The following is a 13,636-nucleotide window of genomic DNA, read 5'->3' as shown; positions in this document are numbered from 1 at the left end:
GACAGATTGTGTTGTTGATGTTCAATTGACTGTAACGGGGTGTAAAGGTGAAAATTAATTGAGAATATTGATACTACAGTAAACTAGGTTGAGTCTAGTTTCTAAAGAATATAAATTTGCAATTTTTGGACGTGTAAAAGTTAACCTTTATGATTTTACAAAAACGTTGTGCAAAGCTGAGTTGTTAGACCTGCTGTTAGGTTGTTTTGTAAATGTTATATCTCATGAACTACGAGACCAATTGGGTTGGTTCCACTTCTAGAAGTTGACTTGTTGAGTTAGGAACCTAACCCAAGTGGTCTTGCATTTATTGGATTTTTCATTTAACGGGAATTTCAAATAACATTCTGTTGCGCATGAATTTGACTGTTATGAGTTTGCTGTAATGTTTTGATCATTGTGAGAAACCTATGTGGAATAAAAATAAAATAAAATATGTTCTGGAAATCTAATACATGTATGCTTTTGTGATGATTTTTGATGAATTAATTGAGATGCTATGATCGGTGGAATAGTATAATCTTTCAAGTAGAATTCTGTCTCAGTAAAGTTAACTGCCGAACTTTGTGAAAATGCATGAAAAGTGCTAGTTGCTAGTTAATTATTATGTTTTGACCAAATTGCCCCTGCGGGGAATGCTTGCTAAATAAGTGTGGTATTTTGACCAAATTGCCCCTGCGGGGAATAGTTGCTAGTGATATACATTATTAATACATGACACGTAAATAATTGTTCACACATGTATCGTATCACAAATGTACTTGTTAAGTCACACACGATTCACAAACGAAACACGAAACGTAATTTGTGCATAGGTGTTATGTGCCGAGTCTAGAGACTCGATAATAGTTCCAACACTTAGAAAATCTCTTTGTTGTTTTAGAACGCTAGAGAGAGTTTTCTGTGACGCGCATCACTTGGTGATTTATTTTTGGGAATTCTTCGCAAACAGTGAGTTCACTTACCCCTCTAAACTATTTTTAAACGCTTTTCACTTGGGGAGATAACATACTCCGAAAACGCATTTAAGATTTTGTTAATATAAATTATATATCACTTGTAAAGACTAAGTGGCAAACGCAATAACTAAAGTCCTTCATTCACATCGAACCGTTTAGTATTGGATAATAGCGAGTCATTGTTGAGTAGTACTACTGGGTTTGACAAACCCCACCCAACGCTAAACTCGACTGGAGGTCGAGTGGGTGTAATCTTGGCTAAACACATACCATGGTCGGGATAGACCTGGTGGCAAGACAAATGATAAACAGTCAGCTTCGGTGTCGAACACTTAGTAATACTTGTTTTATAGGCTAGCTACCTATAGATATATAATTGATATAACACTATCTGGTAACGCAAAACGCTGAACGCAGAACGCTGAACGCAAAACGCTGAACGCAAACGCTAAACGCTTTATTTTATATAAACTTGTGAACTCACCAACCTCGTGTTGACACTTTTAGTATGTTATTCTCAGGTAGCCGAGGCGGGCGCGCGGTATAGAATCATGCATTGTTTGAAACGCTTTTATTTATGCAACCTGATTTTAAACTGTTATTATGGGGTTTTGAGTCGTCCTTCGTGACGCAACTTTTATATTTTGGTTTTTACGCTTCCGCACTTATTTTTATTTAAACGTTTTTATGGTTTGATTATAACTAATGACTCCGATCCTGTTAGTTCACACCCTCTGACGGTAAAACTCCGTTAGTGGATTTTGAGGGTGTGACATATTGCATGTAATTACACTATTTAATTCTTACCGTTAGTAGTTAGTTTTATTTGTATGTTAATATTCCCCGTTCATGTTTGTGTGTTAAGTTTTTATTGGAAAAACAAACGATTCATGAACACATAACCGAACGTAATTTCTTGTATGTGATCGTTCAATAATAAAATGAACTTGTTCTTGAACGGTTCACGTACTGAAATGAACACAAACATTGTTTTATTTGATTTGCCTAACTGATAATGATCGGTGTTAATAGTTTGGTCTGGCTATCAAGTTTTTCTTTGTTTCTTTTAAACATTTGTGTGTGTGTGTGTTTACATATATAGTAATTACATAATACTTGTGTATTTGTTATTTTATAGTTAATAATTTTCCTTGAATTTAAATGGTAATATTGTAAAAGTCATTAATAAATATAAAAAAAATACTTTAGTCAACAAACATTAACGAACATAAATGGAAGTAAACGAATACATAATCAAACATATACACAATCAAACGAACATAGGCTCTATAGCATTCGTTATTTTCAAACCTGAAACCCGAACCGTTTTGAAATTCTTATATAATTCGGATCCGCGTTTATTTATGAAAACATTAATTATATTTCACTTATATTTCATGTTTATAATTTTTTTATGATTTATATTTTCAACCACTTCATCAATTTTGGTCAAAATATTTAATTCCTCATTTCTCTTACTTAATACTAGGCTAAATACTTGCTTGTCCGTTTGCATTGTTAGTAGCGAATTTCTTAATTATAAATACATGCAATAACCTCTACTCATTCTTTGTCACAACTCATTTCACTCTCAAAATTTATCTAGCTATGTCACACCCCATCTTAGGGCCTAGAAGTGTGACCAACAATTGTCACATGTTTTATAAATATATTAGAGTTATGAGTTTATTTTAGCGGAAAACTTTGTTTATAATAAAATATTATATTATTTCGAAAACTTTTCGGATAATAAACACCAAATGTTTGATTTACAGTTCTTGTTTGATTTATATACAATATTAAAAACTGAGTTATCTTCATATAACGAACATCTAACTCCAAGAGTGACTATAATTCCTTGCAATCTGTGCTAAATATGTTTCCCTAAAATGGGGAAGACTTTGTTTAGAATAAAATATTAATTTATTTCGAAAAATTTTCGGATAATAAATACTCAAATGTTTGATTCACAATTCTTGTTTGATTTGTATTTTATTTTAGCGAACGACTTTGTTTATAATAAAATATTAATTTATTTCAAAAACTTGTCGAATAATAAATACCCAAATGTTTGATTTACAATTCTTGTTTGATTTGTATTTTATTTTAGCGGTAGACTTTGTTTATAATAAAATATTAATTTTATTTCGAAAACTTTTCGGATAACAAATACTCAAATAAACTTGTTATGACTGACTTTGTTTGCGTGCCTGCTTAGTCAGTTATATTTGGATCCAGACACATGTTTAATCGGTTTGAGTTGCTTTTATTTTCTATTTTGTATTGTAACGGTTTTAGAGATTACGTAGTCTCATGCAAATGTTTATCTGACTCTTTGTAATAAACAACTTGTTCACTACAAGAGTAAAAATGTAAGTCTGTAAAGGTTTAGCGTATTCACCTGTGATTGTCTGTTCTGAATGATGTGATGATATCGTTTGAAACCTTATGAATGAAAGATGCTTAACCTATAATAATATTGGTTTACATAAATATTCAGATCGTCTCTTGATCCGGATACAGACCTTTAGTCTGGTTTTGAAAGCTTTAAGCATTGACATGTCATTTGTTTGAATAAAATGTTTACACATGTAGTCTTTCTATTTATTTACCACTCATGTTTTGAGTTTCTTTTTCATGAAGAAACATCAATGATAGGTTTATTCTTCAAGAAGAAATCTCAACTGAATAACCTTTGTATGTAAAATCTTACGTTTCTTAGTCATGAAGAAACATTAATTTTAACTATATCATTCGCATATAAAACGTTATGGTTCATAACCGTGAAGAAACTATATTTGACTATATCTTCTTTTATGTAAAAGCTTATGCTTTTTAGTCATGAAAAAAAAAAATTAGCTATAACCTTTGTCTATATATAAATATTATAAAATATGATCAAGGTTTGGGTTATACCGCCGACTAGGATCTAAGTCATACAATATAATAATAAAATAATAACTTAAGCGAAACCCCTACCTTACACGGGTATTTGGAGTTTACACACCTAAGCTTAAACGAGCAACACTTCTACTATATATCGTGAAGTGGGGCTTAAACCGTCGGAACTTCGGAGCTTGGCACGTACTACGAGAACCAGCATGCAAAACAAGGCTATGTGTGCGTGAAATTGTGTTTGGTATTACTTCCATTTTCCAAAAATACTAAAGGCGGTTGTGGCGATACGAGCTGGCGAAAGTGCGCCATCAAAGCGTCACATTGCGCCCTTCACCCGTGCACATGCGCATCGGTTGCGAAAGCATCCTCGCTAAGACCAGTGTGTATGTCTTGCCAGATAAGAATATTATCATATGAAGTTATCTCCTTACAAGGAGATCACAAGTTTTGTAATTTATCAATGTGAGAGGAATTTCTCTTTCATATTTATACCATGTGGAATGACTCCAATTTCTTTCCTCTTTTCATGTGGGATGAACCTATTTTTCCCATTCCTTCAATATGGGATGCTTCCTCCTTCATATTTATATTTTTCACTTCTTATTTTGAAAAAAATATTATTGGTCATTTATCTTTCTTAAGTTGTCAAATTTAGACCGAAATTTTGGGGATGTTACAAGCTATCATTTTGGTGTGTTTTGCTTTAGTTTGACTTCAAAAGTCAAATCGTTCAAGATTCAAGTTTTCTTCTTTTTATTCTAGTTCTTTCCTCGGGTAATTATTTTATTTTTCTTCTATTTGTTATAATCGTTTAGAACACGATGTTATGTTTAAAATTATTTTAACCATAGTGTCGGTTCATCAAAGCGAACTTGGCTCATTTATACGACCCCTTAGGTTAAAGTTTGAAATATTTCATCTTTAAACATCTAAAATTTACTTTTTCTTATTCAAACTCAAAAATAATGTTTGTGTGACATCGGAACCAAATCCGACCAAAGTCAAGTTTGTGTCAGACAAAACACGAACTACTTGCTTAAAAGTCGATTTTCTATATTTAGACCCGTTTCGGATTTTTCTCAAAACGTCCACCTTCTTTAACATAGTTATTCATTCACAAAATTTATATAATACATTAAACTAACATATCTAAAAGCTACAAACTAATTATAGGAAAATATATATTTTACTTTAAAGTATTTCAAACTCCAAACTTTGAACCAAATCCATATTTTACTCATTCTTCAATTTTTCATGAACATTATTTTTATCTTAGAGCTATTTTCTAGGATCCCGTTTAGAACCTAACTCGCCGGATTCAGTTTTCTTGTTTACTTAGTTCGTCTTTCTCTCGCTTAACTTTATCAAATGAATTTTAATAACCTCTTTTTCCATGCTTTATAAATATTTGGTTTGTAGCACATTACAATGTTTCCTAGTTATTGCATGCTCTTTATTTATAAACCGATTCGCAAGTACGTCATGCATGTTAATTAGGGGTGTTCAAAAGAATCCAAATCTGTATCCGAAGTATCCGACTATCCGTATCCGAAGTATCCGAAAATTTGGATATCCGAATTCCCATATATCTGAAAATTCGAATTTGGATTCGGATAGTATTGTTGAGATTTTTCAGATAGTTCGGATATACAAAATATTAAAATTAATATTTTTAATTTTATTTTATATATCAGAATATGAGATAAAAATATAAAACCCAAACTTTGTAAACATCAAAGAATAACACGTCCCCATTCTTTACTCTTTATTGTTTCTAACATATCTAAATTAGATCTACATCTACTCTATAATCTACTCCATCTTTGCTCTCTCATTCTTTCTAAAGATATGCATCTACTCTGTAATCTAGCTTTACATTTTTGCTACCTCTTTCAATCTTTTCAGACTCCACCGGCCACCACGAGACGCCGCCGCTGAGTCGCCAACCACCATGAGACATTGTCGTTTGTGCCACCTCCTCGTCTAATGAGACTGTCGTCCATCACCATAAGTTGTTTTTAATTCTCAAGATGTTTGTTTAAGAAGAATGTTTAGTTTGAAACAATGGATTGTGTCTATTTTGAACAATAGATTGTGTGTTATTGTTTGTTTGTATTTTGAACAATTTGTGGTTAGTTTGTTGGATTGGAAACTTGGATTCTTGTGATAACATAAGCTTATTTTTTAAACAGTTTTTTTCATATTTTTAGATATCCGACTAACTATCCGATCAGATATCCGAAGTTTTGGATTTGGATAGTGAAATCCACTATCCGAAAGGTCTGGATATCCGAAGTTTAGATATCCGGTTTTGAACACCCCTAATGTTAATAATATTTCTTTCATATTGTTTATGATGACTATACGTGAATAATATGCAATGTGTTTATTGATTTATGGTTGATACATCAAACATCGAAACAGGAGGGTCCGACAAGACGTACCAACACCACATATTCTTAAACTTCGGTTGGAATGGATAGTGGTATCAATCCCTTAGTACTTCAACTTCGGTGGGGGGGGGGGGGGGGACAAGGCGATTTTAGTTGCTTTCCATTTACTTATATAATTAAATGTATTACACCATAACATATGAATCGCTAGGTAGTTCTTGTAATATCGATATATTAAAATTATTAAATCTCACCAACATTCGCATTGACAATATATTATTTTAGCGTGTTACCGATTGATGAAGTGCTAAAGGACAAAGATAAAGAGATTGGACCTTTAGGATTATTTAAATAATAGTTTTCTTTATATCCCGGGGTATTGTTATTTGATTTACACCAATATGTATTTGCTTCATTACGAAATAAAATAAATATATTTTTTATTCTCACTTTAATAGTGTTACAAGCTTATGAACAATTTGTAATTGCCGCCTAGCGTATTCCACCCAAGGTCGGGGTGTTACAGGCTATACTAGTGTTCATTCATTTAGTTAATCGAATGAAATTCTTTGATCAGTTTGATTCATTTTTTAAATGAACAAATGATATATTGCTAAATACACATGTTTTCCCTTGTATAGTGTGTATCGTATTTTATTAGTTTTCATTAGTTTTTCGTCTAGAATTTGTATATTACTAACTTATTTATGCCTTATAGGTTTCGATCGATAAACACGGTTGAAAAGAACAAGAAACGAGAAGAAACAAGCTAAAATCGAGAACAGGAACGAACCGGGATTGAACCGGACCAAATGGAGCAAGCCACGCCACGCGACTAGCTCTTATAGGCTGACCAAGCGACGCAGCGTGTCTCTTGTCACACCCGGCTCCATGGGCCTAGGCGTGTGACCATAGTTGGTACCTGTTTTGAAAATACATCAAAGTATGTGTTGCATAGCGGAAGTCTTTTCTTGATTAAAATATTCATTTATAGAAAACTCAGGAATTAAATACCCGGCCTGGTCTTACAAAACATTAAAAGTGACAGAACGTTAATTTACATCTTTTACATAATTGAAACCAAACTGAGCCATTAGATGCGTCGGCTATATCCTCCATCTTCTACTACACCTTTCTACTGACTACCTATAAAATAGTTTTATAATACGTCCTGTTGAACACGCCGACACTAAATCATTTTATATAAACCTTTAGCTTCACTTGTAACAACTCAGCGGCCCTATAGATCGGCGTACCAAATATATCACATAGTCAAGCCCTAACAACCCTATATACCGGCTCAATGAGCAGGGATATATGCTAAGCATGGCGGGGTATGCCTACCCTCTGACCACATATGTATGGATCCATACACACGTATATCTAGCCTGAGAGCCAGTGACAACTAAAGTTTTAGGGATCTATAATCCCACGTAAACTTTTTGACTCGTTGAAATGACTCGATTAAATACTATAAAATAGTTGGGGGGCGTATTCACTGATTTGATGAGTTGCTCAATTAACAACTTCTTTGTATTTGATGAACGATTACCTCGGACATATAGTTCGAGAATAATAGTTTAATAATTTATCTAGATCAAATGATCTAGCTTCAGACATTTATTTTTGTTAAATAGATTTAAACCTTGATTGAATATTTTATTATTAAAATATTACTTTAAATCTTTAGTCTATAAAACCCTATTTTAATATTGACGATTTTTCCTGTAGAAGAAATCATCTAAATTATACGTTTCTTCCTCTAGAAGAAATCGTGTTTATAAAACTTTTATGTTTCCTCATTTAGAAGAAACATTATTTATTCAGAATGATTACTTAAAACCTTTTAGTTAATATGACGTTTGATGTAGCATGCTTTGACCTAATAGGTTCGAACACTCTCATCAAGCTCTCCAAGAATGTAAACGGGTCCCGCGGTTAATTGAGATTTTTACGAATTGTTTTCCTTAGACAAGAGACTCGACTACCGGTATTGTCACCCTATCAGTTACTACATGCACGTCATGTTTTTCTGATTAATTATTTACAATTATCTTTTATATGAAAAAATTAACGTTTATTCCTTTAGAAGAATGTCAATTGACAATAACATTTATATGCAAAACTTTATGTTTCTTAATAATAAAGAAACGTCTATTTTTGTAAACTTTATATATAAAAAGCTTAAATATATCTATAAACTTTCCAAGGTTTAGACTATACCATCTACTAGGATCTAAGCTATGAGTTGAAATATATTAAACATAACTCTTATCTAAAAATGGGTATAACACTTAAGGACGAACGAGCAAACTTTGACTATACGTAGGGTGTCGGGGTATGGAGCGTCGAAACTCTAGAGTGGCATCGGGACTCCAACTTGGTGGAACTAACTTTGAGAAAGTGGAAGTGATTAGGTGTTCGGGATGCCACAAATGAGCAACCCATGACCAATATTTATAGTTAAAACTCACACCCTCGGTCGAACCGTCGCTCGCCACCATTCATTCTTGTATGACATGTGTCCTTTCATGTTGACATGTGGCGACACATGTCATTCCATATGATTAGTCATTGGGCACATGTCCATTTCATGCGATTAGTCATCGGACATGTGTCGCTTCATGAGAGTTTACATATATTTATTTTAGCTAAATGACTAATTGGTCCCTCAACTTCTTAAATTGTCAAAATTGGTTTGGAAATTTGTAGGGTGTTACACCCCTAGAGGTGGCTGGTTGGTTTTTCACACAAGGTGTCACGCGAGCTGACCTTATTTGCTCTTCGCGCGATGCGGAGAGCCTTATTTTCTAGAAAGTTTTGTCCGTTTGAATGGTTTTGAGCCTCTAATCACTATATAAGCATCATTAACCTTAACCATAACATATATTACGAACTGGAGCCGCCAGAGACGAAAATTGGAGTCAGTATTTGAAGGCTTTAGAGGCTAGGAATCATATGCTGAAGTGCTAGTCAAGCGGGATCAAAGATACTCGGGTTTTATCGCCCTTATTCTTTCGTATTCTATTTTATTATGATTTTCACCATGAATTCAGTTTTTGTTTTATTTGATTTAATCATGCTAGGCTAAACATTCTAGAACGCCTAGGCTTTTGATGAACTATTGTTGACATTTGATTTTGGTTTGTATTGCTTTGCTTATGGATTTATGATTAAGTAAAAGGTTTCTTGTTATTCATTGGATGCATATGTGTGCTTAGGATTGTTTGATGAGTTTTATTGTTTCACGGAGTATTTGGTGATTGTTTAATATAATCGGATTCTGTTACGTCATCTACAACGTTTTTTTGACTAGTTTGTGGTTGATATGCATTAAAACCATAGAAGTAATAATAATTAATCAAGTAGACTTAAGTGTGCTGCTAATCTAAATAGCCATGAGGTGATAGATTATGTGATAGGTCTTGGTTGATAAATTGGTAGATTTAGTTTCTCGTAAGAAGTCTGACTAGATTTGGTTTATTTGCCCGGTCTATCTAGTCAAGTGAATTAATTAAACCACCTTTGATTTCCGCGCTGTAATGTAGGATTTCTTATAGAGGTACTTGTCATTAAATAAATTAGCCCGTGAGAGTCTAATTAAACCGGTAATTTTAATAGTTTATTAGGGTTCCATATGTGTCTCCATGAGAAGGGTCGAGGGTCATGTTCGCTTTCCAATTAAGTGAATACTTTAAGATCTCGGTTCCATAACATAACATTGTCCAAATATTAGATAATTGATACATTAGGAATTCTAGCCTAGGTGGTTACTTGTCATTAATTGAATTAAATTCGAGTCCTAAGTCAAGTCGTGTCTAGTTAGTTTTAATTAGTTTAAATTTAGCTTATTAGTAAACCCCCACTGAAAATAGTATAAAACAAATAGTGTGTCAGTCAGTTGAGTATAATTAGCTAGTTTACATAATTTAAAGCATCTGTGGGTTCAATATCCGAACTTACTTAGTTGTACTATAGTCAGCCGATACACTTTCTGGTTAGTAGTTTAAGAGTATAGAATTATTACTTTGTGACAAGATTAGTATATTTTAGTTAATAAATTAATAGACTACTTTTAGCACATCAAGTTTTTGGCGCCGTTGCTGGGGAAAGATTTTGGAATCACTCCCAAGCTTTGTAGTATGGCTCGTCTGGCTCCATATGGAAAGAGCGGATCTGATCACAGTGACATGATGCTTTTGCAGGCGGAACACATTTTTTAAGAAATGCGGATTGAAGCGCCTCCCAAGTAGTGAATGTGTAGGTCGGTTGCGAGTCGAGCCAAGTAGCGTCCCGTCTTAACCATCAGAAATTCACTAGAGAATACAAACACTTCCTCGACATGTTCAGGAAACTTAATATTAACCTTTCTTTTATCAAGGCCTTCTACTATATGCCGAAATATGCCAAGTTGTGGCATTTCTTAATAAGCTACCAGAAAAATTACCCGGTCCCGACATTTTCACTATTCCATGTCTTTTTGGTAGGAACACCATGAGTCAAGCATTAGCAGACTAGGAGCTAGCATAAACCTCATGTCTTATTCTTTATATGAGAAGCTATGCATAGGAGAGCTTACATCAACTTGCATGTCATTATCTCTAGCCGATCGTTTCATTAAGTATCCTAGGGGAATCATAGAAAATTTTCTCGTTAAAGTCAATAATTTGGTTTTACCCGTAGATTTTGTTTTTGTTGATATGGAGGCCGGCGGGAGAGTTTCTATCATTTTAGGTTCTTCGTTCTTACGCACCTCTAGGGCACTCATTGACGTTTTTGAATGGAAGATCAATCTTAGAGCCAACGCCGATAGTGTCACTTATATTTCTAAATCCATGAGGCATCCTAGCGGTCAAAACGGTTTTGTTAATCCATGTCACCCCATTTCTCAGTAGACTCATTTTTCTCGGGCATGGATCCACGTCTTGATCACTTCCGTTCTTTCAGAGTTAGTGTTGAGGATGAAGAGCAGCTAGCGACTAATAATTCAGCTAAACCACTTTATCCTGATAGACATATAATAGTAGTTAAAGACTTGAGATATGAATTCTCTTTCTTATCCATCTCCACAAGTTCTCATGTATGATTTGGGGTAAAAATAAGGCAACTGTTATGTTTTAGGTAGCTAAAAAATCATATATATAGATGCATTTATCCAATATCATAACAAATTGAAAGTGTTCTACAGGTAGATGCCTATATAAGAGAGATTATTTGTAAAAGTGTGTTGCTTTTGAGGGCACTAAAGATTTATTTGCCAAGAAAACTCACTACACTTACGATAAGTGTTTTGGTAGCAAGTCTTTTAAATTACTAAGGGGATGCCTATTGGCACTTACAATTCTTCATCGCATTGTGATGCTACATGAATAACCTATTTGGTCATGCCATACGATTAAAGTATATTTGGCTAAGAACTTCTAGTTACTTATCATATTTGATGTTATATGATTTATTCGGTATAATATATTCTAGTTGATAAACCATTTGTTTTATAATATGATCTTCTGGTCATATTAGCTATATGTAATTCGAATATGTTTAGTATATTATCGGTCACGGTTTTAGTGTGCTGACCGTTTATTCGAAACTTAATAAGTTTTTTCAAGATTTACTAGAATATAAAACATAATTTATAATAGGTTTAGTACTCGTGGGTAAGATGAAGATGCTCTTATGAAAATGTATTTATGATATATAACTTGTGTTGATGTATACAAAACATTTGTCTATCATATGTATGATAGTTCAATTGGAATTTCTAGACATGCATAGGCATGTTGTATATGTAAGAATAAATATATTTTATATATTTATTTATATGGCCATCATTATCATTTATATAATAATAGATCAAAATAATTAATTATACCTTATTATATATTAACTTGGTAATTGTTGATGGGCCATATTACTATTAATAGCTAATAAAGGGTTTCCCCTTGGGTGTATATATAGAGATAATAAATTAACATCATAACCTAATCTCACACACATAAGTAAATCATGTGTCTCCTCTCTCCTCTAAACCGGGTTCCTCTCAAGAACCCCAACCATCCTTAACTATACATCCTAAAGGGGAACTCGATCAAGATGACAAGCATGTCGACTACATCATACCCTGCTGCGGTTACTACTCTTCATGCTGTAACAGGCTTATAGGTTTAATATTTATCATGTTTTATATTACTTACATGAAGAACTGATCAACATGTGGCATCAGAGTGATGTTGATTAATCAGTTCTTCATGTTTTCCGTAAATCTGGAATTGAATCAGAAGACATGGACTAAAACTTGATAAACCCTAATTTTTTAGGTTTCTTTTTTTTCATGTTCTATTACGAAAACAATACAAGAAACTGTTTAAAATTGCTAAATTCATATTTAGTAAACTCTAATATTTTCGAAATCTGTTAATTTCATGTTTAAAGATTTCGATTCCAAGTTTTTTATTTTCGATGATGTTCTTCGTGTTCATCATCATTATCGAAAATTATACATATGTTTGTTCAAAATCTAGATTAAAATTTGTTAATGATTATATAGGGAAATATTTTTTCAAATCTTGGATAACTTAGAAGTTTTAATATTTTCTTAAAAGATTTGAATCCCCTTAAAATAGGAAACAAATATAATTGTTAATCATTAAAAAGGTTTGAACCAAACCTTATCATTATTAATTTAGTTAATAAAGATCATGGGTTAAGGGCTTAAACCAGTTTACGGGTTCACAGGCTATTTAAAAATCATGTATTATGGGCTTAAAATAGCTCATGTGTTCTAAGAGTTTATGAGTTTCACAATTGGTTTGGGGTCATAACCCATAAACCCGAAAACTCACTAATACCAGAATTAACATTTTCCATAAAACTCCATTAAATCATGTAAACACCCAAATACTGAAAAATCCACTAAAAGCCGGAAACTGGCAATTCTCGGGAACCCAAAATTTCTGAGAACTAATTCCGCAAAATAAGGTCCTACCGGAAACTTAAAAATCCTTACTCTAAACATATTCCGCTATTAACTAATTAAATGTTTTGTAAACCTTAAATATTATAAAATTTTACAAAACATAAAGGCTTAACTTGAATGAACTTTTGATGTAACACTTCTGCCCAAAGGTGATGAGTTACATTTACCCTATCATTCAAGTATAACTGAAAAGCTTTTGTTAGTTTTACCTAATATGATACAAATGTCTCACTTCTGCCCAAAGGTGATTTGTTGCATTTTTATTTAGCAAAACTAGCCCGTGCATAATTAAAATAATTGTCTCACTTCTGCCCAAAAGTGATGTGTTACAATTATTTTGCACATATACTTAAATAAATTTTAATTCTGCCCAAAAGTGATTTATTTTTTGTTTAAGTAGAAATATTAGT

This window comes from Bidens hawaiensis, unplaced genomic scaffold, assembly GCF_021521415.1.
Source record: "Bidens hawaiensis isolate Kalapana, Puna unplaced genomic scaffold, B.hawaiensis_p1.1 tig00037337_1, whole genome shotgun sequence".
Taxonomy (NCBI): domain Eukaryota; kingdom Viridiplantae; phylum Streptophyta; class Magnoliopsida; order Asterales; family Asteraceae; genus Bidens; species Bidens hawaiensis.
This window is presented reverse-complemented; position numbering follows the sequence as displayed.